This window comes from Callospermophilus lateralis, chromosome 4 (assembly GCF_048772815.1).
Source record: "Callospermophilus lateralis isolate mCalLat2 chromosome 4, mCalLat2.hap1, whole genome shotgun sequence".
Lineage (NCBI taxonomy): Eukaryota > Metazoa > Chordata > Mammalia > Rodentia > Sciuridae > Callospermophilus > Callospermophilus lateralis.
The window spans coordinates 35954633-35979214 of NC_135308.1; the positions used below are offsets into that span (position 1 = coordinate 35954633).

The window sequence follows — 24582 nt, forward strand, 5'->3', positions numbered from 1 at the left end:
AAAGCAAGGAAGAAAACTTTAAATAATTTTTTCTCTTTTAACTCCTTAAAAGCCCCAGAGCAAACACCTGACCATATGCTAAAATACTTGAATTCATAGCTGGAATCAGTAATGTCTTTATTCATTGAAAAATCTTGTTTTCAATATCCCTCTGTTAGCCCTTTTCTTGGATGTTTATCTTGAAAATTTGTACTGAAAGCTCAAAAAGTTTTAAAGCTACATTCATCTTCCATAGATTATTTCAGAAATAACATTCCTTCCATATTTAAATAGGAGCAAATATAACAATATTTCTGTAATACACAGATAGTTTATATATTCTAGTACAGACAGCAATCACCCTAAATGCATTCTTTCCAAAGGACAAAGGACATCACGTAAATCCACCTATATTTACAGAGTGGATGTTTATGGTGACACCTACCAGTTTTTCACGAAATCCTACCTCCTCTTTAGTATCAGTGATTGACAGAAGGGCTTCTCATTCTAGGTTGGTGCAATGTCCTTACTGGTTCCTACACCAAGACACTGATCTTTCTAATTATATCATTAAGCTCAAACCTTTTTGAAGTCTTTTTGCCACTTACTGCTAAATCTAAATTTATAGATTCTATTCTCACAGCCTCCTGTATCTTCCTCTCATAGCCCTTGTTACAATTTTAATTACATGAGCTATTTGGGCCATTATCTTCTAATAACTGGGCTCCCTCTGCACTGTAAGCTCCATGCCAGGGGAAAGACTGTCCCCAGTGAATATCACAGAGGTCTATACTGAGTACTGAATAGACCTTCAACAAGGCCAGTTACGCAATACATTTTAGAAGATCCAGAAGTTTGATGTTTAGCACTTTTATCCTTCATATTATTCTAATCAAAGTTATATTTAATTATGGTAAAAATTTAATGACTGGGAACTTTATGCGATCCCTGAATATGACTCCATTTATTGTTTTTATATTTTTTTATTAAAAATTAGAGCTTAGTACATTTAATTTGCTATTTGCTTATTAATTTAAGAATGATCTTGCATGAGTCAGAAAGGAAGAGAGGAAGGAAATAACAGGTTTATTAGCAAAATCAAACAGCATTTTAAGTGACCACAGAAAACTGTTTTAATGCCTTAGGCAATTTCTTTTTCCTTGGATGAAATATTGTCATAAGGGTCTTTTTATAGTGCTCCAGATATTTATTTCTTAACATTCTATGCAAAGTCTTTACTTTCATATATGAGTCATATGGAGTTTGTGGTTTCAACCTTTGTACTTATACTCTTGATTGATTTTTTTTTTTAAACAAAACTGCTATCTCATTTAGCATTTGCTCTGACAACCATCACATTAGTACATAACAAGTGGCAATGAAGCAGATGATTTGGGAACATTGTTAGTACTACGTCAGGAGAATCTGAGGAAAAAGGTTCTTTGAGGTAAGTGGCGAGGCTGACACTGGATCTCTGCTCCATGCCCAGCACAGCGAGACACACCCCTTCCTAATGAGTCTGGAAACATTGCCAGCTCTGCCTTTTATCTCAGAAAACACAGGGCTATTTATGCCGAAACACGATGCACCAAATTTACCTCCCCTGATTGACAGAGTCCTTTTTTCTAATCCTTAAAGCCTGAAAAGGAGATAGGAGAGCTGCTCTATGATAGGAGAGTTTGGTAGATGGCAAGTCTACATGCAAAGCTGGTTTATTTTGGCACGATGACAATGGCTTCGAGGGATTAGACTGGAAGGCAGGGAGAAAGGATAAAGAATAGTCGGAATATTACTGAGAAATCGTCATCAACAAGGCTGCAATGGCCTTTTAACTAGGACAAGGGATGATATGGAAGATTTGGTATAGGTAGAATCAATGAATAGTGACTAAGTAGGCATGAAGAATAATTTGAATGCATGACTAAGAATCTAATCTTAAATAACCGGGTGACACCATTATTAGGATATAGTCACACGGAGCAAGAGCAGATGGGAGTTGGAAGATGGTATTTTATCTTATTTTGCTTTTCATACTGGGGATTGAACTCAGGGACACCTTACCACTGAGCACATTTCTAACCCTTTTGTTTTTGATTTTGAAACAGGATCTCAATAAGTTGCTGAGGCTGTCCTTGAACTTTCAAACTTCCTATCCAGCCACCCCAGTTGTTGTGATTATCAGTATATGACACCATACAAGAAGATGGTGCTTTGGAAGAATGGAGTTTGAAGTACTCAGAAGGCATTCAAATGAGCTCCTTGGAAAAGTGGGTCTGGAGCACCTGACAAAGATCAGGGACAGAGATGTAGGTTTTAGGATTATCACGAAGGAGGAAACTGGTAAACTTAGGGAAGCTGATGGAGATTTAGACAAGAGGGGCAGAACCCAAGGGAATAACAGTAAGGTTAGCAAAAGAAAGGGGCACCCGTAAGTGGAATTCAGAGGGTGTAATCAGAGACACTGAAGGGACAATTGGGAGCCTCCAGTGTCACAGAGGTAAAGGAGAAGATATTCTAATGAGGATCAGGGAGTCAACAGTGCCTAGGCCAGTAATCTAAAAATCTTTTCCTTGCGTTCATTCTCAAATATTATTTCTACTGATTATGTTTTATTTGGTTTCTCAGGTTTAGTAACAAAGATATGAGGAAATTCAAAGTTATTCTTTGTGTTACTAGACCTGCATGATTTCTCAAGATGTATTTATTGTTTATTTAAAAATGATTTATATGCTTCCGTGGACTTTATCTATGAAGGAGTTAAGAACATGCCACCCCAAAATATGCCACTCTGACATATGGACTATTTTAAGTCCAAGGCACTTGAAAAACAGCAGGTGCAAGAAGATCACCCTGACCTTACTTCTGTTTCTTAAAAGCAGGAGATGAAATCCTCACACACACAAAAAATTTGTCCTTGCTGTATGAGAAGGAAACAGCATTCTTCTCACTATGAACTGAAGTTGAGATTGCAAGAAATCTGTACCAATATGCCTTGTTAGACCACCCCTTATCTTTCTAGCTACTTCTACCCTCCATTAGTTTTGCTGGCACAAACCTTTTGCCTTGTCCCATTGTCCCAAATTACTATTTTCTATCTAATTCAGTATGCAAAACGAAAAACCCTACAAGGTAAAGTTTTGCCTTTTCTAAGCCTACAAATAGAAAATAGCTTTCCTTTGAATTTAATGATTTAAGATTATGAAGATTTTTGACTTGCACTAAATTTTCAGACTACCTGTTAAATTACTTGTAAAGACCAATTAGATTGTTTGCAATTTTTGGTTTTATGATTAAAACTATATTGAGCTTTCTTGTTAAAAAAAGAACAAATAGAAAAAAATTCATTAAATATTATACATCATTTGTAAAAACTCTTTAAAAAGATAGCTATTTCCACCAGATTTTTCCACTTAGCATGTTGGAATGACTCTGGGTAAAGTAAACTGAAAGGATTGCAATATAAAGTTTCAAAATTAAGTATGGATTCCCATCAAATGGTAATGAAAAGTTGCTAGTTTTTATTCCCTATGTGATTTTTTAAAAAGTGTTAGGTGTAAATATTAACTATATACATCTCTGTGTATAAATTTTTGTGAATAAATTAAATTAGAAGAAATATATTAAGTTACAGAGTGAAATCTTAATATTTAAAACAGGCAACGCTGGCTTAGCATAGTATCATGTTAACAGGAAACTTGAATATATCAAATCATGTCATTATTCTTCTTAGACCATGGCAACTGAGAAAACTCCCTGTATGCTACTTTCACCTTGAATACATTTATTGCATAAATATTTTTAAAACAGGAATCCCTTCTTTACAGTCTATTATCCCAGAGCCAATGTCAGTGGTAAGATAGTGTATACACTTATTCATCGCTAGATTCAAACCTCACCACAAATTCTCATAAAGCATAATGAAAAAATTATTTGATTCTTTAAAGAACAAATATCACATTTACAACAATGCTGTACGGAAGAGACAAACCACAAAGCTGATCTTGAACACAGGTTTACAAAAGACATTTGTATGCTAAAGAGCTAAATTTATTTTGTCTTCTGACTCACCATTTATAGACATTTTAGGCCTTAGGCAAAAATATAAGCTAAACATTATATCATCTGTTGTGTCATTTTCTCTTTGTAAATTTTAAGAAAATTTGGGCTGTTTTAGGCAAAGAAAATTAATATTTTCTCTTAATATTAGAAGCTGAGAAATGTCCTTACAATCTATTCTATATATAGAATATATCTAAACTTAAAGCATGGGATGGAAAGAGATTTTTTTTTTTCAAGCAGGTCTTTATTCAAACATTCATTGGGTAGAAAACAATACAGTAAAAGTCCATGTAAATGTAATTTATGCTAAAACACAAGATGAAATGAATTCAATCAAACCTGTAGTACCCCTCTGTACCTCCTACCTCTAGAGGGAAACTGTACGTGAACCTGCTATTTATTAGTACATAATTTTCTTTACAATATTAGGCTTCAGCCTTTTAATAGACACTTTTGTAAAGATTAGAGTAATTCTTTCCTATGTCTGGCTGTTAATTTTTATCTTGAAAGTCTGTTTTGGATTTTATTACTTTTTCTGCATCAATTGAGATTGCTCTATAGTTAGTGTGTAAAGTTTTAAACCACAACTCCATATGATTCCTGTAAATGATGAAAAGAAGTCTTTAAGAAATAAACAATTGAATATATAAAAAAATCCTTCTGACATTTCATACAATGAATATAAAATTGTGTATGACATTAAAAGTAGCCCTTGTAGTCACTAAAAACACTGTCTGGTTTTACTAGTAAACTCATTTCTTTCCTCTGGTTTATATGTAAAATCATTCTTAAATTAAAAAGTATTGTCAAAAGTTAAATGCACTAGATTTTAATGTTCAGTAAACAACACAAAATGGTTTTCTGTTAAGTGTTTTGACACATATGCACTTATTTGGTTTTTCAGAATATAGATTAGCAAAAGGGTTATGTGAATATGCAAAATTATGATGTGGACACAAATGATTATTAACCTTCAATGCTTTTTAATTTATATCCCCAAAACATTGAAATTATTGTAAGGAGGATAAAAATCTCCCTGCAATCAAGTTTTCTCACCTTAGCATAAACATTATCAATTTGCTTTTAGACAAGTTTTTGCAAGCTGTAGTATTAAGTGATAGATCTCACATGAGACACACACACAAAATATGTGTGTGTCAATTCTAAATAAATCTTGGAACATAAAATGCATCCGTGATGAGTAAAGTTGATCACAAACAAAATAAAACACAATATATTTTGTACACAAACAAGTAATCATCATCCAAAAAAAAATTTAAGTAAACTTCATTATTTTCACAAAAAGTCATTCTTTGAATTTACTCTTTCACTTTGTGTTTCCTTCTTTGTCTTGGTTTTCCTAGTTTTTCATCATAAGCCATGGTCTTTTGTGATCTGAATATAATGTCTAGAAAAGTTGTTTACATCTAATTTAGGTTTTATTCTGCCTTGAACAAAAATAATCATAGTAGATATAAACAAAATTTCAATGACTTAACTTTATGCCGTAAGTATTTTGTTTTCTTGTTTGAATGCTATGATGAAGATGAAGAGGTGATATTCTCTAAGCTATCTGCTTCTGCTTCCCAAAACTTAGTGTGTTATCCTCTATGGTCAGAGGCAAGGGCAATTTCCTATTTCAGAATGAGGCCTGGATCTCTTAGTCTGGATTTAGCACCCTTGTTGAATTAGCGCTCGCCTTCCATCTCTATCTGCAACCCTTCTCTGCTGATTCCTTCAGTATGAGCTCACTGTTCTGGCCTATTCACAGATCAGCACAGGAAGGTCAAGCAGACACCAGGCTACACCTTCTAAAACTTAATTTAGCCCAAGGACATGGTTTCTAATCTAACCGCACATTTAGATAGCCATATTTGTTTTTGCTTGTTTCCCAAACTTAACCATGGTCTTTAACCATTCTTTTAAAAACTGGGGGCCAGGAGTAGAACTCAGTGGTAAGCACATGTTTAGTATATATGATGCCCTGGGTTCAATCCCCCGCAAAAAAACACACACAAACACACACACACACAGACACACACACGTGAATATTCTCACAGTTCTAAAAACTAAATATGAATTAGGAAATATTTTTGATCTGTAGACCAAAACTGTATTTGGAAATTATATTTGATTTTATGATCACTCTACTCGCATGACATGTACCCATATATAACTTTTTCAACATTCTTGGGTGTTTTAAAATTAAGAATGTGTTCTAAGCCTTGAGTGTTAACATAGTTTCAACATATTTCAAAGGCCAGTTCCAACAAACACAGAACTCCTGAGGACCACTTGCTGATAAATTTGAAACCAACCAAATTTCTTAGGTTTGCGAAATTGAATGAAAGAAGTATCACTGAGCTGAATGCCTGTCAAGAGCAAGGGCTCCACGAGAATTAAACCAATTCACAGTTGTACTTGGACCAGCACATTCAGAGGGTCAAAGAAACCAAAATGGAAAGATTTAAAAACACATGCTGTTCATGTGTTTTTCTATTAAGCCAAATTCCATCTCTGTTTTTAAAATTCAAGTCCAAATGTATCTTTAGAACCAGCAATGAAAGTTTCTGTTCTATCCTTTCTCATACTAAGTTGGCTTTTCATAAGAGAGTCCATTTAAAAATTTAAACTGTGTCGAGTTACTAACATGATTCTTTTTGCTGTACTGACGGGTCATTTCAACCATCTGGTTATAGCCTCTGTTTCACTGTACCATGGGCAACTTTATGCCTTTTCCTATAAGCCCTCCTGCTCTTTTGCTTGTTTTTTTTTTTTTTTTTTTTTTTTTAATTTCAGTGAAGTAAAGAAAGTTAAAAGTAGTTACGATTTGCAAATGTCTCATTCAAAGTTAAAGTGAGTGCCTGGGTTTGGTTGCTAATACCAAGCTTCAATAAAAGTAACCAGAGCTCTTGGAAGAAATAACTTATTTTAGGATCAGGCAGAAAACATACAAAATGAGTTGGGAGCATCCTGTAGTACCAGGAAAAAAGTCTCAGAATGATGGAAGTGTGTCAAAGGGACATTAGAATCAACTGAAAGAGCTACCCATGGCCAAAGCTGGAATAATGTGAGAAAAAAAAAATCAATCAAATAGCATTGGATTATAACCCAACTATAATATTCATGTATTTATGGTGATGTGAATAAATGATTAAATTTGAATAAATGGAGGAGAATATTGGAATCTCCCTTGCGGAAGAATTGTAAATAATTTATGTAGATATTCTTTACTAAAGGCAAAACAAAGTAACTCCCTGCTCCTTATGTATAGACCCTGCAGAACAGTTTTTTCCTCCTGAAGGGTAGAGTATGGAAAGGGGAGAAAGATCACCTTTATAGTAGAGAAACCTGCCAAATACTATCTCAGCCTGGTGATTGAAGACATCAACACTGCTATGACATCTTGATATTTATGTCCCCTTGATATGATGCAATGAAAGTGTTACTTTATCTCTGTGGTCTTCCTTCCCCAAGCCTATAACCCTAGTCTAGAGATGAGAAAAAACATTTGATGAGTCTCAGTAAAAGGACATTCTACAAAATACCTGACCAATGTTCCCTAGTACTGTCAAGATCACCAAAAATAAGGCAGGGAAACTGTCAGAGCCAAGAAGAGCCTAAGACAATATGATGATTAAATGTAACATGATATTCTGGATAGGACCCTGAAACAGAAGGAGGACATTAGGTAAAAACCAAGGATAAAGCTACAGATAAAGTATGAGCTTGAGTTACAATAATGTGTCAGAATCAGTTAACTGTATTAATTATAATAAAGGTACCACAGTAATGTAAATGTTAATAATGAGGGAAGTGGGGGGCACATGAGAACTCTTGTCATATTCTCACTTTTTTTTTTTTAAGTTTAAAATTGTTCTAAAATAAAAATTTGGTTAAAAAAGTTAAAATGGATATCATATTTTAATCTAAAATTTCACCCTGGTGTTCAGTTGATTTGTATTCTGGAGTGAATTATTCAACACACAGGCAAATATTCTCTTAACTCAGGGAGCTGCAGGTTCACTGTGCTATGTATGTGAATCTTGCAACTCAGAGAGCTAGCTACCTGGGAAGATTTTCTCCTTCAGCAACTTTAAAAGGTGGCATTGACAGTGAAGATCTTTGTTTCTCCTGGCAAGAGAGAAGTGAAAATGACAGAAAAGAGAGAGGTTCCTATGAGCAAGAAAAAAATAGAGTTGGACCAAGAGGCTCAGGGAGGCTCTCTGCCAAGTGCAGAGGAAAGAGTAGTCCCCTCCCTTCTCTACTCTCTGCTCTACGCTAATTCTGGCTGGTTGCTCAAGTGGGCTGTACAGGAGTGATTCAGAGGTCATTAGGGTCTCCTACTCTGTGATTCTCAGGATAAAATCTGGGAATGAGAGTGGCAGTCTGCATTTGAGAGGTCATCCTGGAAAGGTGAGAGAAGAGGCCACAAGATATTGTGGTGTATTGGCACTGTCATCATTAAGGTATACCTCAAGTACTGCTCCACATTTCCCAGGAAAACATATTATCCAAACAGGTAAAATTCTGATGACTCTTCTAAAGATGATTGTCTTATCTGTGTCAGGTAAATCATTTCTCTGACCTGTCTGGGGAGGGATTCTATTTGGTGTCCTCATGTCCATATCAGAACTATACTAATATTTTTGCACTAAACCAATGTGTTTTATACATTAATTGAGGCTACAGTAATGTATTCTGGAGGATAATTATTTACAAGGATTCCATTTTTTTTCCTGACACTAAACACAAAAAAAAATTTAAATCACTGAATTTTCTACTCATAAATGACAACAAGGTCATTTGTGAAATAAGTTCTTTTTTTTTTAAGATTTAAAGAATATTTGCATGTGCACAGTTTGGTGTTTATTTTCAATCTGGTGATTTTGGATTTTGGGTTTTCCCTTATGTTATGGATGATGAATATTTAAATAGATTAAATTCTTATATTTTGATGTGTTTAGTTAAACCCTCCTTTTTTGAATGGTTCTGGATTTTTTTTCCCCTCCACAACTTCTACTTGAGCCTTTTCCTTTCCTCTGCTCATTATACTAGTTTAGATATATTCAAATCAGATCTACTAACAAATGCTATACCAGGAACCTCAAGCCCTGTTATTAATGGCTTTCAAGAGTTTACCTAATATGGGATCAATTATAATCATTCTGAAAGTCATCTGCAAAAATGTAAGCAGTATCTTTAGTAAAACTATATTTTGTTAGCAGGGGGTGGTAGTACACACCTGTAATTCCAGTGCCTGGGGAGGCTGCAGAAGGAGGATCTCAAATTCAGGGCAATTTATTGAGACTCTTTCTCAAAAAAAAAAAAAAAAAAAAAAAAAAAAAAAAAAAAAAAAAGCTGGGGATGCAGGTCATAGATAGAGTCCTGGTTTCAAACCCCAATACATTTTGTGACTATAAAAATTGCAAAATGAAATTTGACAGCAATTCAATTTTACCATGAATTTATAAGTGTCACTAAATTTAGTGCAACTCAATCTTTAATGAGGTCACCAACTCATTTTCACCAAAGTTCTTCAACTGAGTTCACACATCTTCTAACTAATAAAATGACAAGTCAAATCCTCATTTCCTGGGTGGCTTTTCATCATATGATGGCCATCGACCCATGAGGATCTTTCTGAGACTGACTCATGTGACTTCATCTACAACTATTTAGTTCTTCCAAATTTTATTGGAGATTATTTACTATGTCTGGAATCCCAATGCTTGATGTCTTTAATGGGAAAACAGAATACAAAAAAAAAAATTTCAGTGTTCAGCCAACACAAATTTATGTGATCAACAAAAGAATGTTTTCAGATCCTCGGCTTGATTGTTTTTGCTTCTGATGTGACAGATTTGCTGAACAAAGTTACAAATCCCTTCTTTCTCTCCACTCTTCATTACCCCTACCCAACACACACACACACACACACTCACAACAAGGTCCCATTTGACTCCTAACACAGGTTGCCAAGTTTTCCTGAGGGAAACTGACTCACACTAAGTACTCCTTTTTTTTCTTGGTGTGCTTTAAATTACAAGTAATATTACTGAAGTTTTCAAAGTTTACAATGTTCCCTAGGAGTATCACAGTTGAGCAGGTGAAAAAAAAATATCTGGAAGTTTATTATTTTTCCACCAATATATTTGACACCACCTTTGGAGAGTGAACAAAAGGCATACTGTCAAGCGGATAGACCTGGACAAAATGTTACTGTTTGTTCCTCACGAGCACAGAGGTATATTTAAGCAAAGAAAGACATTCCATGCCTCTCCTGGGACTTACTTCCTTCTGCTAAATTATACCAACATGTTCACACCACTGTGGTTCAGACTGTGCTGGAATTCAAACTGCAGACTCCTATTTGCCAATGCTTAAATACCACAAGCTATAAAAGTTCATATTAGAATTGAATTGGCTTTAAAATATCAGAGAACACATAGGAAAAAAAATGTGTATACACAGGAAATTACTGTAGAAGATATGGAAATAAGGAATGTCCTTGTTGGACAGATTCTATACTTCTACAACAAAGCCTCAAAGTCTCCAGAAGTCACCTGGCTTTGGATCATGTTTCAGATCCAGGCTCACTGACATTCATGAAACTTTTGGCAAACCAGGGCCAAGTTTCGAGCAAGGCTTGGTTAAAATACCTCTTTCATGTGGAACCTGTGTGTGAAGCTCAGTGGTTTTGGCTAGCTTTCACCTTGAGTTTCACATTCAAACAATCCGAAGTTTCAAAGTCAAATCAAGGGGTAAAAAGAAATGGGGAGAAGTGGGGAGCAACAAAATAGGGCAGGTAAATGGCTTGACTGGGAATGGGATGTCCATCTACCATCTTGTGAAAGGTTTTACTCTGGAGCCCTTCCATTTTGCAACTGAACTTGTACTGTAGCAAATCTGCACACAGTACCGCTGGACCCAGCCTCCTCAGTACTAAAGGGGAAGAGTATTCTTAACCCCTCAAAAACCCCAGGGAAGCAGTAGAGCACCGTGCTCAAAATAATTGGGGAATTTAAAATACTGACTATAAAGAAATGTGAAGATTGATATGCTCCTTCTAATGAAGTGGGTTTGGGAAATTTAAAAAATTCTGAGCATCTTTAGAATTTTCTACCATGTGAATTTAAATTCCATGGGTCATAATGCTTTTTCTCCTAAGGGTGGTGGGCAGGACTGCTCCCATAGCAGACTCCATAGCTCCACCCCTTTGAAGTCTGGTCCTGTAGCCACTTGCTTTCTTTCTTTCTTAGCAAGGTGCAGGGTACAGGTTGCAGACTGTGTCACCTCTGTGGAGCCACAGTATGGGACTTAGTCTCCTGACAGGATTAGACTCATTTGGTCCCTAGCCTCCAAAAAAATATGCAGGGACATTTTGGCCAGGAAATGTCAAACTCAGTGTGTGGCTGAAAACTTTAAAAATGCCCTGTACTTGGATAGGAAGGTAAAGGCTAACAGTCAAGTGTAGTAGTACACATGAGCTTTCTTTAAAATAATGAGAAGATTTATGAGATGTTTGAATGGACTAGTAAGTGCTACATTTTGCCCATTTTAGGGGGAAATATCTACATCTTTCTATCTGTATCTATATCTATCTATCTATCTATCTATCTATCTATCTATCTATCTATCAATCATCTATCTATCTCATATATGTCTTATCCCTCACACAGCAAAAGACTTTTCTGGTTGCAGAAGTTTTTTTTTTTGTTTATTTTTTCCTTTTTATTTTTCTTGTTCTTCCTTTTCTTTGTTGTTATTCAGAAGATCATTATGTATTTAAGTGCATGTTTTCTTTTCAAATGTGGTCTGTGATACCAATAAACTTCTTTGGGGAAAAAAAAAAATCTCTGAACTCCAAGAACTTCAGTACTCATTTTAAAAAAAGCAACAGTTAGGCCCGAAGGCACATGGTAATTTTGAGGACTTGGGTTCCATGTGCTGTCATCTGCAACTTGGTTTTTGACATCTGCCTGAAGGGGGGCAGCAAGTTGCCATAAAGTCTATGTAGTGAGAGAACTTTGCAGAAAACCCTTTCCTTTGAGTTGACACTTTTTATAGAAATAAAATCTAAGGCATAGCAGTGATTAGATGTAGCCAGTAGATTATTTGAATGAAATATTATCAAAGCATTAAATAAACAAACAAAAAAAGTCTGTGGGGGGTGCTTTTTTACTGAACATAATAAAAACAATAAAAGTAAACGCTACGTTTGAAGTTAAAGTCCACAGATCAAAGTACTTTGCAAAATGTCAAGTGCAAGTATAAGAGGGGGGAGAAGGGAAGCCCAGAAAACTATCTAAAATATTTCATTGTCACATTAGAGAAAATCCCAGCAAATGTACCTACCAAGCAGCTTCAGTAAGATTCAGCTTAGGTAAGGAATCCCAAAACTAAATCACTTAAATTATACCAGAAGTGTACAAAACAAAACAAAACAACAACAACAACAAAATCCCCCTTCCAAACCTCACTGTTTAATTCTGCACCAGCAATGAACAGCACCGTGATGAAAGAACATAACATACCTACCTCCTTGTCCTTAAAGAACAATTACTAACATATTTTCTTTATTCAGGTTGCTTTTTTTTTCTTTTTTGAAAGTGCCTTTAGAAGGTTAAAAATAAGAAAGCAGTCTAAACAACAAAATTACGATGTCTGAGAGGTCTTCTCACTGCCGTGGCAGCCAGTCTTAATTAGAGTTCTGACGCAGTGCTCAGCTACTGTATGGCAGGGCTGTATCATGACAGCTTCGGGCAAAGTTTAAAATTACAGCCACAAAAACGCACCAGTGCTATTGCTGTAACCTGGAACACAGTGTTTACCTGGGAATCGTTCACGGCCTCCCCTTATTTTCACTATAAATAAGTTATTTTAAAAACATTACTCAAGAACATATCTGAAAACAAATAATGTCAGAATAAAAATCTTACCTTACGGTCAGCTGGGTTTCACAGTTGCTCTAAACAGAGGAAGTAGGAGGCAGTGGCCTTTTACATGTAGAGGTTGTTTATTTAGCCCTTTTTAAAAGGTCTTGAACTCCCGAGGTTTAAGATTAAGTCCAATCCAAGTGTCTGCAGGGAAAAATGGGCAGAAGAGAAGGCAAATAAGAGAGGCAAAGAATCCCAGCTGCTGGGTGGTGCTACTGTTCTGAGAGCATTTGAGCTATTTTCAGCATTAACAGCAGCCGGAGTTGTCTGCAAAGTGATGGAAATGCTTTCCCTGAATCCAGTCGCCACCCCCCACCCCGGCCGGGGTAGGGGGAGGGAAAAAAACACAAACCAGGAAACCCACAACAACTCGGTTCATTGTGCAAATATTCATTTAAATTTTGAGGAAAATTGCCAGCACTATTGAAAACGCACACAAAAACTTGAATTGGAAATCTTAAAGAAACACAGTGCCTCTCCATAACCCTCAAGTTTCCAAAATGATGTACCTGATCTGTTGAAAATAAGATGTTTGGGCTTATTGAGAAGGAAGACTTTTCTTCTGATATCTACTTGCTTACGTATGTGGGTCTCTGAACACTACGTCATGTAGGAATATCTGTTGTCAGCCTGTCCTGAAGGCTGGGGACAAATGGTTTCTTTCCAGCACGCACCTAAATTTCCAGTTTCATCAACTATGCTATTTTTGAAAGCTACTGGGTTAAGCTGTTGACATTTCTTATCTGTTGGCAGGGACTGGGGACCATTCAGTGACATGATGCAGACGGATGTCGATCCCCTGCTTCTGCCCCATAGGCCAAAGAAGAAATCATTCAGATTGGGTCATTGGTGATGACTGGCAAACTTTGAACTTTCATTTTGTTTCTAGAATTAACGGCTAAGATCCAGAAGCTGCATTCATTCATTCATCAAACACTCATGGACCAAGCGCTTTGGAGCCCACTGTATGCCAGGCCATTCTGAGAATACCACGGTGGACAGAATTAGCAGTATCATGGACAAGACTTCAGAGGCTTACAGCACACAATTAGGCAAGAATTAATAAACACAGAAGTTGTTATATTTTTCAGCCCCCCTTTCACCAGATGAGTCTATTCAAATCACAGCGGCTTAAGACTGAGATTTCTTTCCACCAAGACTAAAGGAAGGGATATGCATTGTCATTGCTTCATCGTGCCCTTTACTACTCCACTAAGAAGGAAAAGCAGCTACCCTACCAAGGGAACACATAAGAATTTTTGTAAAAGCCTTTACTTTATGTAGCTGAAATCCCTGAATCTTTTCCAATCCCTGCTTCCCATAACAAAGAGGATGCTTAAGCAGCCAGAAACCCTTGCCTTACTCAGCAGGTGCAAGAAGCGTCCCTAGTCTTAACCCAGTAAATGTCATAATTAATTTGACGAGGATTGGTTACTTACTGATGCTCATATCAAATCCAGTTCTTCCCTCACCATCAAAGGCAGTGAGCTGATTATAGAAAACATTGACAACTATGCTGACGTGTAAAAACAGGAAAGCATGATTATTTCAAGTACTATGTTAAAATAGTGAAATCCTTCAACTCATTACATTTTTTTTTTACTAAAACCAGGTGGATATTTCAAGAAAGAACCACAACTTAAGTTTGAAATATCTAATTAGAATTTTAAAATAAAATTGATTTTGCTTAAAAATACACACCAGGTTTTTTTTTTTTTTTAAATCACTGTAGGATAATGCATTTCTCTGTTTATTTATTTTAAACACTCACTTTACCATGTCTCAAATACTTTTAGGTATGGATATTAATTTAGAATACTCATCTTACTTGTTGAATGGTAATTCTACTAGTAAAATTTGGAAGGCTAGCCTCAGGAAGACACATTTTTAAAAAAATTTGTGTATACTTTTTCCTCCTTATAATAGTTTATAACAAAAAGGAAAATCCTTTGAAAATTGATCTTCCTTGAGATGGATGTGATGAGAGGGATGTGGATGAGAATACCACGGTGTGCAGAATAAGCAGTATCATGGATAAGGCTTCAAATAAATATTAACTATTAGACACTAAGTCAATTATTATTTTAAATTCTGGACTGCTTATTCTCCATGCCAATCCTAATGGAAGCACATTGACTCACTATCACCTACGAAGTCACATTCTGTCAAAATCTTTCCTTGATGAACTGGTTATGGCCCTGCTAGCCACCTGTGCTCCTTGTTTAGGAAGACTTCTATCCTGCCCTGTGCCTCACTGACATCTCTTTTGTTCCATGAGAATCCTAACTGTCCAAACATCCAGTCCATAGCAACTTTCAACAGAAGAGTGCAACTTTGCTTTTAATTATATTTTAAAAGGTTATAGGATGTAAGTTCTAACTTTTCTACTTATCCAACTGTTCTAACTTTTATCTTGCACAACATTGACATCTTAGGAATGACACAAAGTATAGTAACGTTAATTATTTTGTTTATATTTTCTTTCCTTCTCTCTTTTTTAAATAAATAAATTCATTTAAAATAATTGTAAAAGGATTATATTGGAGTGGGCTTTTTTATATTGGAGAAATAATAAAAAGGGCTTTGGTATACCCCCACTATTGTATAAGATGGGGACAATAACAGCACTAATCCACTGAGCTGTGGCATGGCTTATATAAATTTTGCACACAAAATGCTTGAGGAATGCCTGAGATGTAGCAAGCATTTGGTAAAAGTCATGTTATTATCACTTAAGCCTGGAGCTTTGCTTTCCAATATGGTGGCTGAATATGGCTAATGAGTTCCTAAAATGTGGCTAGTCAGAACTGAGATGTTATATAGGTATAGAATGCACACTAGAATTTGAGGACATTAATGTAAAAATGTATATAAATAATAATTGACATATCACATTAATTTTTACATGGATTACATGTTGAAGTGACAATATTTTGGACATATTAGGTTAAAAGATACTATGTTAAGATCAATTTTATTGTTTTTCCTTTTAAATATGAGTACTAGAACATTTAAACATTACATATTTGGCTCTCATTGTATTTCTGTTGGATAGGGCCATCTAGATCAGTAGTTATCAAACTGTAGCATTAGTCACCTAGAAGGTTTGTAAACTCAAAAGTTGCTCTGACCCACCTCCACAGTTTCTGATTCAGTAGGTCTGGGGAGTGTCCTGAAATTTTGCACCTCTAACAAGTTCCCAGATGATTCTTGACCACACTTTGAGAATCCCTGGTCTTAACCCATGCTACTTTAAAAGTGGTCTGTGGACTAATGTTAATGTCATCACTTGAGGTCTTGTCAGAAAGGCAAAATCTCAGGCACCATCCAGACCTTCTGAACCACTATGTATGTTTAATAAAATACCCAGGCTCTGTGCATGCATATTAAAAACTGAGAAAAAATGATATAGTTTCTCATCCTTGGGTGCATAGAAGGCTTATCTGAAAAATGCTAGTATGCTAGACCTGCTCCTAGAGTTCTATTTAATCAATCTAAAGGAGATCTAAGCATCTTATCTAAAATGCTCCCAGGTGACCCCAATGTCCAAGTAAATACTGAGACTTTGTAGTATAGGACCCATCAGACCAGACATTAAAGGGTCAAGAAACTAGTCACTCCTTCTAGTGAGGGAAAGATGTCGGTAAACTGGGAACACATGACTCATGGAGATGGCAGAGAAAGGGTGACCACACAGCAATGGACAATGAATCAGTGGTAGGAGTTGGGCAGGAGACACTCCATGCTCTTGCAGATATGATGGAGGTCCTAGCTACTTTATTTCTGGAATTCAAAGGAAGCTGGATAAAGCAGAACACCTCCTCAGTCTCAGAGGAACAAGAACACTAAGCAAATTATCTGGGCAGAGATGAAGGCTCTGGAGAAGATAAGAACCTACTTGTGAGAATCTTGGTGTAAGTCAAGGGTGGACCCAGGGGTCATGTGAGAGTGTTGCCAACTCTATATGTCAGGATTAGTTTCAGAGGATAGATAGATAGATCAGAAATAATATTTTAGATGGAGAAGAGAGACAAAAAGGAATGAAAACATTGAAAAACAGTTCACTGTGCATTTCCTTCTCTCTTTCCCTAGTACACAATAAGAATGGAGACAATTCTAAGTATTGGTCTAATTAAAGCAATTTACACTAAGGCATAGTTTACCGATCCCAAATCATCTTAGTGGGGATCTTGTTAACCCAAATAACCCTTCAATTAGAACTAGTGAGAAAGAGCCATATTTTGGAGGAGAGAGACCTTATTTTCCATGTTAAATAAGTGAGCACATCAGCTTTGAGTTGAATACCTCATCAGTTTGTCAAATGACTCCTCACTTTATCAGGTGGTCCCGGAACGCTGTGTGTTAAGGAGCGCTTCATAAAATAAAATCTTCACTAGAAAAGAAAATCTGGGTTCATGCTGTTAATATTTAAAACTTTCAGGGTTGGGGTTGTAGCTCAGTGGTATAGCGCTTGGCTAGCATGTGTGAGGCACTGGATTCGATTCTCGGCACCACATTAAAAACAATTAATAAATAAAATCTAAATAAAATTTTCAATTCCGGAATAGGGAGTAGTGGTAGAGCACTTGCTTAAACATGCATGAGGCCCTGGGTTTAATCCTTGGCACCAAAACCAAAACTAAGCTAAATAAAAACCCCAAAACAAACAAAAACAATAACAGAAAAATGACCATCAGTAGCTTTACTTCTCACATTTTTTGTTGATTGTTTCAGAAAACTTTTAAAGAAGGATAATAGTTTAAAGCAGTGTGTATCCAGAGTGACTGAATTCTGGTCCTATCATATATGTGTGATCTTGGACTAATTATCCTTCCTGAGCCTCAGCTTTCTCCTCTGTAATAGGACCACCTTATTGGGTTGTTGTGATGATTAAAATTGTTATTTGGAAAGATCATAGAAAAATCTGGCATTTTATAAGTGCTATATACATATTGGTTAAATAATCAAAATACCTTTGAGCAACTATATATGGTTTTCTATATATGGTGGAATCTAGCAACTATTTTTAGATACCATGATGATTTCCAGGGACCTTTTGTGTGTGTGATATCTTGAATTCACATATTTTGAGAGTTTCTCTGAGTTGCTTAATTTTTTTTCCCAAGAGAACTCAAAATTCTCAATTGATTCCTCATCACTTCCTATTATTTGAGAGGACCTCAGTAGGAAGGAAGTGAATGTAGTTTTCCCATGAATATTGTTTTCTAGGGCACTTTTTTTTTTTTTCTCCTGAAGTCCTTTGAAAAGTGAATTGCACTATAGATGTTGGAAAGCTTTTGTGGCCCATGTCAGTTTAGTAGTATTGTCTAATATTCCAGGAGAACAATGTATCATTCTCTTAGTCAAATGTTTCAGTGTTGAGGGGGAGGCAGCAAGACTGTCTGAAACCCTGGCATGAGTTTCAAAGACTATTGAAAAGGCAGTCAGATTCTCTTACTATGGAGACTATAGAAATCAGATAATGCTGATTAAAGGAAGGAATGGATCACTGAAATCAGGCATGCAAAATGATGCAAAACGAAGCCTAAATTAAGCAGAGCCACACCTTTTACACTTGTTTGCTTCAACCGTGGTCAACAATGTAATGCATACGCAAGAAAGGTAATGATGCATAGTGGCATCGCACACGGAGGATCTGCTGGGTCACCTACGGGAACCTCGGTTTGTTGTGTGTGGAACAACACTCAGAGGCACGAGGTGGGGAAACGGTAAAGCCTGAGAGGTTTAGGATATCAGATGAGTCCCCCAAGCCCTCTAAGCAGGTGTGCTGAAATGTGGACAGAGAAATTGGATGATAAACCCTTACTAGTTTTTAAATCTATGCTTTTATTGGGGATTATATAAAAGATCTTTCACATCTGCTGGTGTCACCACTTGAAAGTTGTCACATCACATGTCCAATTACTCCTACACCGGGTTGTTGATGGTAAGTGATTGCTCTGTAGAAGGTGACTTGCTGCCTGCCACATGTCACACCAGGCTATTTGTCGATAAACTTTTCCAAGTTGCTGAAAATCTTTAATGAAAAGTTAAAGAACTATTTTCAAATGCAATGCATTGCACAGAGATAACTTCTTGAACTTTGCTAAAACTCCATTCTCTTGTTAAAACTTTATTGCTTTTAAACTTACAATCTGAATTCCTGTATATTTAAAAACTAATCCTGCTGTTGATATAACCAGGATACAGCTTTTCCTGGCATTTAAATTCCCTTTGAAATCGAGTATATGCAACGGTTGCTAAATACGATATAAAAATTGTTAAGATAAGCCTTCCTAGGGTGCCCTATTGAAAGTCCCTCTTGATCTTGTGTCTTCTAGAATATTCACTCACAGTTTTACTACACAGCTTCTAGCTTTATTTCTTCCAGCTTCTCTGGCCTTCTCTCAATGCCCTGAATGTTCCACATTCAGGGCCTTGTCAGGTGTGGTGCCCTGGGATTGGAGCCCCTGCCTTCTTCATTCAGCAGTTAATGCCTTCGGCCTTCAGTTGAAGGACTTTCCTTATCCACCCACCTAGGACAAGTTTCCTCATGTTTAACTCTTGAAGAATCACATTCCTCACTCCTGTGAGTTCAACCTCTCTAGCGTTTGTTTGAGTGATGGATGACTTGTGCATTTCTCCTCCAGTAGCCTCTTGGCCAGTTTTCCACTCTAGTTGATTCCCCACATAGGTATTAAATTTGTGCCTGGCACAAAGTAATTGCTGCATATGGATTTGCTGAAAAATAAATATTAAATAAATTCTGCACGAGTAACAAACTGGTGCATTTTGTTATGTATTCATCAGAATTTGTAAAATAAAAAATATCTTGCTTATAAAAAGAAAAAAAAACTCTATGTATTCTAATTAAGCAGCTGTTTCCAGTCAAGAGAAATTCCTGAAAGGTCTTGCTCTCTAGAAACTTATTTGGTTTAAAATTTCTCTTAAAAGGCAGATGCCACTTGTTTTTCCCTTGGGGTATAGTAAATTCTTTTGTCTTAATAATTTATATTTACCTTCTAAAATGATTTGAAACAAGTCTAGTCACATGCACACATTTATCAATCTCTGACCTTTTTCAGAACCACATGTTACTCTATTGGGGTGTATTAATCCCTCAGGTGAGGTCGCCAGTAAATATTTCTTTTGATTAGGTTGTTGAGAAAATTGTATATTTGACTGGGTATCACTAGATAGTTATACCACTTGATTCTCTGCAGACTATGCCTGATGGTGTTTATAAGGTATGAGCAGACAGACAGGCATGCATGAAGTGTCCCACCACTAAGTTACTTGGTCAGATTGGTGTCATTCCCATTGTGTGAAATCCTTTCTCATATCTGCACTGTACACTAGTTATGAACATACAATAAATTATTAGTCACTGTTTGAGAAGCTGGGAAACTTGCAATCTTGTTTTCTAGTAAGGGGAAAGGAGAGTTTGGTGTGACCAAGGCTATAGAATGGGAGTCAGAGGCTGAGGGAGGTAAGCAATTGATCTTAGCCATGCTGACCTGGAAAGGGCCGTGTAATCTCTTCCACCACAGGGCAGATGAATGCTTATAATAGCCTAACAATGCATTAAAATATACTATTTTGCACAGGCTCTTTGTAAATGCATACAACACTCCAAAATCACCAACCCACAGGATGGAAAATATCTTTTCTGAGTCATTCAAGAAATGAATGAATGAACCTGGCAGACCATGCCACATTTCCATAATTGCTATGATATGACTACCAAAGTTAATTTTTAAGGGGCAATATTGTTACCCTGTTTCTTGGCTTACAACTTCTAAATACCTGAATGACAATGAAATCTCTGAAATGATAGTCTCTTTTTGTGTGTTTAAGAGCTGACATCTCCTCCAGGTAGATTCATGATGGGGGCTGGTTACTGGAAAGACCCAAACAGGATTTTCAGTTTTATCCCTTAATTTCTAGGAAGGGGAGAGGGACTAAAGAATAAGTTGATCACTAATGGCTGGAATTTAATCAACCCAAAGGAAAGGGTTCAGAGAGCTTCTGGATGATAGTTGAACATGTGGAGGTTTGCCCAGCATTCCTTTCTGCACACACACCTCACTCACCCTATGTGTCTCTTCATCTGCATCCTTTGTAATATCCTTACAATAAACCAGTAAACATGTTTCCCTGAGTCCTATGAGCCACTCTAGCAAATGTGTCCAACTCAAAAAGGGAATTGGGGGAACCCCTATGTATAGCTATTGGTCTGAAGTACAGCCTGGGACTTATGACTGGCATCTGAAGTTGGCTGGGTGGTGGAGCTCTCAACCTATGGGACCTGATTCTATGTCCAGGTGGTCAGTGTCAGAACTGACTTGCAGAAGAGGATGCCCAGCATGAGTCATCTGTAGCATTGTTTGGTTGTCTACAGCTGGGGAGAAATCCCTCCACCCTTGAGCTCATACACATCTGTGATGTTGATTGTTATTGAGAGTACAGGAGAAACTTGAGTTTTCCCTTCCAAAAAAACAGTCACACCCATATACATAAAATTCTAGAAAAGTGTCCTTGAAAAATGAAGGATAAACAAAGAACAACTGAGAAGAGTTGACTGACCTTCAAAAGTTAGAAGGAACCACAGATTCCTTCTGTCAAGTACCTAATAAAAACCTCTTTCTAAATGAACGCAGGTTGGACACGGGAACCTTCAGAGACTGTATGAATGTTCTCCATGTTGCCTGTCTTCTAATCCAGACCTAACTTTCTGGCCTATGGGTGTGCTGTGACATGGGCTGCACATGTCACAGGAATATTAGTGCCCTCTGTTCTCAGGTGGTCAGGTGAGCCTTGGGTGCTGGAGTCCCTGGACCAGTCACCTCTGATTATTTGGCAAGCTCATCTGATTACTTCTGTGGGTCTAAAATATTATTACTTTTATGTTTTTCATGATAGAAGGCAGAGGGTGAATGTATTAACTAGCAAAGTCAACCAACCAAATAAAAATAGCCAAGTCAGCCTCCTAAATAAAAATAGCAACAGCGGTCCCATCACAGAAGGGAACACCAGAAATAAGGAGATATGGGAGAGATGTGTTGAGAAATGAGTAATGATGTGTCGATTTTACAAAAAAAGAAGAAGAAAAATGTGGTGGGGAATCTTTGTTTAGACCCTTGGGGCTGAGCTAGAACTGGAGTGGTCTCCCAGTAGCAGGCATGACAGGGAGGAACCTGCCTTATCGTGATGGGGTTTTATTTGTCAAGGCAGGGAGGTGGCGGATTGAACTCTGAATCAGAATAAATGTTCACATTTTTGCTTTCTGGCCAGTGCCCTTCTTACTGCAGAATTCTAATAATATGCCTCATTAAAACTTCCAGATTCCCTTGCAGTTTGTTCCAGCCAATAAGTTAGTAGCAAGACACCCTGCTGAAAACTTCATAGACCCCAAATATTCCCCAGAAGAAGCCTCCCTGGTCCTTCACCCTTTAACTTTGTACTGTTCCTGATTCATTTGATGTAAACGAGGTGCTACTCTGGGAGGCCTATACCAAGGGACAGAGAATAAGGTGAGGCACCTGGGGCTGAACTTTCTGCTTGAAGAAAATCCGAATATTCAACTAGTCAAATGGCTAAATGGAGGTAGTGTGTAACTTGAAGCTGGAAACGACACAGTCATCTAAGAACCACTTTATGACATTAGGCAGGCTGAAACATAGCCGTAAACTATCAAGCCTGCCATTTAGATGCCATGGAGAAAATGGTTTCAGAAATTTCAAAAGAACTTCTGGACCTTCACAACTAACCCTTAAAACCAGGTTTTCTTTAGGCTTCAGGCCTATTATAATTTCTTAATGGAGTGAAAATTGGTCTGAAAAATAGGATCTAATATGCCTGAGGCCCTAGGAGGTGCACCATTTGAATATTTTGGGCTCTAAATATAGCAAAGTCATTGGCTCTTCTGAAACTAACACTTAATGATCAGCGATATCAAGAGAAATAAAAGCGTAGCAGTCATCTACAAGAAATACAAAACAGGAACCCACTGTTTATCCTGTTCTCAGTGTACATTGCCAGATCATTGTTCGGAAAACTTTGAACAGGGTCACTGGCTGAAGCTTACAGAGCTTTTAAAAATCTAAATTAAATGGCAGAATTTGTCCTTGTCACAGAAAAACTAATTTTGAAAGATTTTTCAAGACTAGTAATGCATTTACTTTGAATGTTTAAAAACCCTTGAGACTCCTACTTAGGCTTTTCTTAAAACAGTGAATGCTATCTGTCCTAATTGAAGTGAAGGTGTGTTGGATTAGGAAGCCAATAATTTCCCAGAACTAAATAAAGTTAAAAATACACATGGAACAAATACTCTTGTTTCATGGTTTTGGATTAAATGTCATATACTGAGGAAATGAACATAAATCATAACATATGATGTTATAACATACTGTTGCATATATGTCTTGTCTTTCTATCCATTTTTGCCAAAAATTGCATTAGAGCATGTATAATCTGCCATCATTAAATCTGACCTTGGCTTCCAAGTTGTGTGGCTGGCTCCTTTAATCTCCTTTTGCTTCTGGTCTCTTATCAATAAAATAAGAACCATAGCAGTGCTTAACTCATCTGATCGCCATGAAGATTAAATGAGGTAATATATGCAAAGGTCCAATGACTGACACACAGTAGGAACTCCCTAAGGGTGTTCTTCATTGTCATTCTTCATCCTCTCTATGAACAACATCAGGCAGTTAAAAGCATGCACTATGAGCAAAAGAGGTTCTCAGTTAAATTTCTGGTTCTGATCCATATTACCTCTTGGATTTGGGCACAATTTGTGATCCTCAGTTCCCTTATCTTAAAATGTGCATATTATGAATTACTGTAGAACATTTTAAAGAGGATTGAAGAATACAATGCATGGAAAAGTATACCTGGTATACAGTAATCATTAGATGCTAATTTTTAAAAATTTAAAAGACAAGCTTTTTTGCAAATATGATATAATAAGTAATCTTCAAAGTGATATGTACTTTTACTTTGCTGATGGGGAAAATGAAATGAATTGGGTATATCTATATAATAAATTTAATTTTCTTATAGTTTATTTCAGATAGCTCATTTTCAGAGTTTCAGTCTCAGTTTTTGTTTTTGCCATTTTAATTTAAGAGTTCATGGAATCGTAAATAACTAGATTAAGAAATGCTTATTTCTCCTAAGAATTCTGTCCTATGGTTGACAGAACAATCTCTCTAGAGCAACAGTATCATCAACATCTCATTTGGTCAGTAGAAGATTGAAAACAGAAAGGTATTGACACTAAAAGGAATAAATTGAAAGAAACAGAAGAATTGACTTTTCTAAGGTCCTGAAAGAGTCCATTGAAGAATCTGTCATGCTGGGAGTGGTGACGGACCTTTGTAATCTCAGCAACTCTGGGAGGCTGAGGCAGAGTGACTGTGAATTTGAGGCCAGCCTTAGCAATTTAGTGAGACTCTAAGCAACTTAGTGAGACCCTGTCTCAAAATAAAAAATAAAAAGGGCTGGGGATGTGGCTCAGTGCTAAAGTACCCCTGGGTTCAATCTCTTGTACCAAAAACACAACACACACACAAACACACACACACACACACACACACAC

At 36.7% G+C, this 24582-nt stretch overlaps 1 protein-coding gene across 17 annotated transcripts in view; it reads right to left on the reverse strand.

Moving 5' to 3' along the window:
* Sorbs2 (sorbin and SH3 domain containing 2) overlaps positions 1-13122 on the reverse strand; it is a 169863-nt gene extending 156741 nt beyond the window's left edge. For all 17 annotated transcript variants that reach the window (XM_076853732.1, XM_076853730.1, XM_076853726.1 and 14 more), the window contains exon 1: positions 12981-13122. The gene's annotated coding sequence lies outside the window, so the exon portion shown is untranslated. The remainder of the gene's footprint in view (positions 1-12980) is intronic.
* Positions 13123-24582: the final 11460 nt, after the last annotated feature.